Source organism: Musca autumnalis, unplaced genomic scaffold, assembly GCF_047663935.1.
Source record: "Musca autumnalis isolate F117 unplaced genomic scaffold, ASM4766393v1 scaffold_1, whole genome shotgun sequence".
NCBI classification, from domain to species: domain Eukaryota; kingdom Metazoa; phylum Arthropoda; class Insecta; order Diptera; family Muscidae; genus Musca; species Musca autumnalis.
This window is the reverse complement of record NW_027411644.1, coordinates 88081324-88086533: the sequence shown is the minus strand read 5'-3', so window position 1 is coordinate 88086533 and position 5210 is coordinate 88081324. Positions and strand designations below refer to the sequence as shown.

Genomic DNA, 5210 nt, shown 5'->3' with positions numbered 1-5210 from the left:
TACGGGACGGACTTTTTTAATGGAGTGGAGTTGGAGTAGTCATGGGAAGACAACATAAAAACCCTTTAGGATGACGAAGCAAAATCAGTTGTGCTTGGATTAAATGGAGAACGGAGGAAGTACACTCAATTGTGATTGAATTTAATAGAAACTTATTTTAATTTGAGATTATATAATAAACATCTTTGTATTCTTGTTTTACACAAATAATAAATGCATTTTATTTATTCTGGGATATTTCGCAATAGCTTGCATTTTTACTGCATCTTTAGATTGATTAAAAACACAATCCGAAGAGTGCCTTTAAATTCATTCCAAACGACTACATCAAAAGCTGTGATTTGGATCGAAAACGGAGTGCATCCTAGCTGTGTGCTGTGGAAGCAAAATAGAGTGCATCCTAGCTGCGCGCTCTCTTGTAAAATTCATAAGTGAATTCATACCCAGCAAAAAGTTTGCACCCGCGGATGCAGTTGAATCAGTACAAGTGTACAGTACATTTGCCGTTGCCGGTTAAACATAACTGGATTAACCCAGTGGGGTTGGGTTTCAAATGTCAATTCCATAGCGCAAACGTCAAATAAATCCTCATGAAGTGGGTTAATAGCTCATTTAGACTAGCCATAAATCCTCAAGTGGATTTAATAAATCCAGTACAAATCTCATTGCATTTAGATATACCTTTGGAGGATTTAAATGGCAGTCAGCTGATTTTTGCTCATACCACAATTACCAAGGTAGATGCATCAGCCCATTTGACCATTTTTGAAACGTCAAAAGAAGTTGTTGTAAATTGAATTCGTCTCAAAAAACATACGGCAAATTAAAAATTTATTGTTTAATATTGAGAATGTTAGCACATTATGCTACTAATGCTAACTAATGAGCAAATAAAGAATTATTTTATCGTTTAGACATCGTAAATATTAGTCTTGGTTGATTAAAATTAACTTTGTATATCAAAGCAAAGTTAATTTTTTCGCCTTGTTTACAAATTTTGACATTTTAAATTATTTTTGTTGTAGAAATTCACGGATGCATCTACCTTTTTTCTTATGTCATCTTGCAACTTTTTGTATTTTCTAGCAACATGTTGCCAAAAACAGAGTTGTATACGAGGATTTATGCCGGATTTAAAACAAATCCACTCAATACGAGGATTTATTTTTGTATGGCAAATCTGGTAGATTTTGGCCGGATTTAGCAAATAAAACCTGGGGCCTAATTATGTGAGTCGATTCGATCGAGAAATTACTCGTGAATTTGTTTTCGACACGATAAAGAAACGGCATTATAAGTCTCGATCGAAAACGTTTAAGCATTGTTATCGATTTTTTCGATAGTAACCGGTAATCGAACTGTGAAAACCGGTAATCGAACTGTGAAAGCCTAAATTTTCTTTAAGGAACATAATTATAGGTAGATGCCGAAAAAGTATTTATTTCAAAACAAAAACGAAAAAAGCATTATTATGAATGAAAAAATGTAAATTTTTGTGAAATTTTTTGAAAAATACTTTGAATAATATTTTCGGAATAAAGTTGTGGTAAGAAAATAAGAACATTATTAATGCTTGGAAATCCTTTTTTAAATTGTTGTGACATATTGATAATGCATCTACCTTAATAAACGTACGGTTGTTTTGGCAGAATTATTAGAAACATTCTTGGTTGGCGCAATTTTTTTAAGAAATGAACATAAAATAATAAAATGGATCCATCTGTGTTATTCTTGTTATCTTCTTCTGACGAAGAAGATGACAACATTAATTTAATTCGTAAACAAATTCGTTCACACAGTGAACCTTTATCTTTACCGGAAGCTGCGTATGTGTTTTAAAGTATAAATCATAAATTGATCAATTTAAAATGTATATTATATTTCTTCGCAGATTTCTACAGAGATTCAGGCTGACAAAAGAGGCTTTCCGTTATGTACTTTCTTGTTTGGAATTTTCGTGCCAAAGTTCAAAATCTGTCCCCCCAATTTTGCAGTTGGCAGCAACGTTGTCCCTTTTGGGAAGTGGCGGTTTCCAATATACTATAGGGAATGATTTAATTTTAGGTCTGTGTCAGAGTGTTACATCAAAAATTGTTAAACATGTTGTAAATGAAATGGAGCGAAAACTATGCCCACAACATATACGATTTTCTCCAGAGCAATCTACTATATGTAAGGAATCATTTTATACCAAATATGGAATTCCTGGAGGTTCGTATATAATATTTAATATATCATGCAATAATTAACAAAATTATATTAGTAATTGGATGTGTTGACGGAACCCATTTTGGCCTACAAAAACCAACGGAAAATGAGCATATGTTCTTTAACAGAAAAGGCTATCACAGCCTTAACTCTATGATAGTAAGTTTTGTTTATAGAAAATGTTATTTTCATCAAATTTTATTTACATGACTATAGATTTGCGATCATGAATATACAATTTTGGCTATACGTTCCAAATATGGCGGTGCGGCGCACGACTTATTATTATTCTTACTTTGTTCAGAAATCTTCACATTTATTAACTAATTTATCTGTATTTTGCATAAACGAAAGCAAGATTCAATTTGCACATTACTTTTCTTGCATTTTCTTTCCTTTTGCTTGTTTACGATTGGTAATGTAGCAACGAGAAATGTCTCGCAGAAAATTGATCGATAACTCGATAATTTTACTCCATACCGAATGTTATCATACCAACTTTGGGTACTCGGTTCGAAAAAACTCGATATCGACTCACATAATTAGGCCCCTGATAATGGGCTAAATCCGGCTAATGATATCATATCTAAATGGCATATAACCGGCAAAAACTCTAATGTAACCGTGCTATTAGTCCCGATCCATACTAGAGTCATTTCATTGCAAACATTTCATGAAATTAGGTGATCTTAGGTCGAGTTCCCCACCACAGCAATTTATAATCAGGTATGTGATGAATTTCGAATCGATTTGCAATGAAAACGATTTCCCCAAAACGAGTGAATTGTTTTTAGATGTTATGGGATCCGCATCGAATTTCAATTCCACGTTGTTTCAATTTCATTAAATTCCCACAAACAAAGAACGGACTGGTGATCCCTAATCTGCAATTGAAGGAAGAAAAATAGAAATAAAAAACACTTTTTACAGGTATGTGATGAATTTCGAATCGATTTCCAATGAAAACGATTTGCCCAAAACGAGTGAATTGTTTTTAGATTTGATGGGAACCGCATCGAATTTCAAATTCCACGTTGTTTCAATTTCATAAAATTCCCACAAACAAAAAACAGACTAGTGATCCCTAATCTGCTGTTGAAAGAAGAAAAATAGAAGTAAAAAACACTTTTTTGTCTTGGCGACGGCAAAATTTAATAATAATTAAAATAAATTTGTGTTCTTATTTAAATTGGCCTATATGGAAGTTTAGTTTAAACAGTGCATCACACGTTGTTTTAATCAAGTTTTCCATAGAACGCAATGGAATATGAAACCGATATCGAAAACAATTCGAAATCGGAAAAAGTACATGCATCACACCCACAGTCGTTTTTGACCCGTTTTGCGATTGAAATCGATTTGCATCACCTGTATATATTACTCTACTATGGAACTCGATCTAGGGACGCATAATTTCATGAAACTTTTTCAATGAAATCAATTTAGTGTGGTCCGGGACTTATAGAATATATCGCAGCTTGAAGGAATCAAACTGGCTTGCTTGCAGGGATCTTTAAGCAAGTGCTTCTAAAATGTATCGAAAGTAGTGCATTTTTCATAACTCCGTGCGTCATGTAGTGAAATCATAACTCTACGTTGCACCACTTCCAATTTTTTGCTGGGTATTTATAAAAAATTGTAAATGGTAATGTGCGTGACATTACCTTACACGGCGTTTGCATTAGAACTTTTTGCCGGGATAATCTTCTTTATGAGGATTTATTTGACGTTTGCGCTATGGAATTGACATTGGAAACCCAGTGGGTTTATTAAATCCGGTTAAGTTAATACCCAATGTTAATAAAACAATTTATTGTTAAATAAAACACCCATTGTTTGTTATTGAATTAATATTTTGTTTCCATTTTATTTTTCATCAATTCGTTTCATTTTCAATATCCTCATTTTTGGTTTGGTCACATTTGACCTTATTCGATATTTACTATTTTATAGTATTATTTATTATTTTTTATTAAATGTTGTTTGATTTGGCTTTTTATTATTTATAACTATATGACATAACATTATCTATTTCAAATAATAATTGATTATGTCTAGAACTTATTTAGCATTATTTATTTAATATTTTATGTTTGTTTTTTTTTTTTCGGGAGGGAGGGCCTTAAATACAATATTTTGTTTTCATTTATAAACTAATATCAGTACTTTAAATATAACAACAAAGAAATAATGTACAATATATAGCTCTGTTCCTTTACGTGCAAGAATCTTCAAGTTTTACCACTTTTTACTCGAAAAGCGTTCCTTTACTTCAGACACCATACAATTCATATGGGAGCAGTTTACAACTTTTACCACTTTTGCCGGTTTAACCATTTTCAAAAGTAAAGGAACAGACCATATATTAATAAATTATTATTTTGAGAATTATTGTTGACCTTTGGACTTTTCATCTTCTTATAGTTTATTTTGGCTCGAGGTCGGGTGAAAATAAAAACAAAGTTTGTTTTTTATTTTTGATTTTTTTTATTCTTCCGATATTTCGATCATAATCTATGATCATCATCAGGAGGTTGACTTTAAAAAAGAAACAATATCGAGAAATTTCTACATAAGTATATTAGCAAAAATAACAATATTACAAAAATTACATTTAGTTTTCTTTCTGATCACCACATTTCGCGTTCTGATTTCGTTTGAGTTTGATTCTAAACTAAATTTTTCCGTGTTTTTCAATTATTGGTCTGTTCCTTTACTTTTGAAAATGGTAAAACCGTCAAAAGTAGTATTAGTTGTAAAATGCTCCCATATGAATTGTATTGTGCCTGAAGTAATGGAACGCTTTTCGAGTAAAAAGTGGTAAAACTGGAAGATTCTTGCACGTAAAGGAACACAGCTTATGTTTCTATAGATTTGCGCACAGTGTTCCGTATCTTTTTTATAGTTCATGCGCTTTTCACCAGGAATATTAATTATATGTAACATTTCTAACATGTATCTTCGTTTATAGTTATTTTCCTGTGTTAGAATGTCCTCTTTTT

The 5210-nt window shown here is 31.9% G+C and overlaps 1 long non-coding RNA gene across 1 annotated transcript; it reads left to right on the top strand.

The window, feature by feature from the left end:
* Positions 1–1691: 1691 nt before the first annotated feature.
* Positions 1692–2475, top strand: LOC141390666 (uncharacterized). The gene is made up of 3 exons (XR_012409437.1): positions 1692–1826; positions 1892–2211; positions 2264–2475. It is a non-coding gene; the product is annotated as an uncharacterized lncRNA (long non-coding RNA).
* The last annotated feature ends 2735 nt before the right edge of the window (positions 2476–5210 follow it).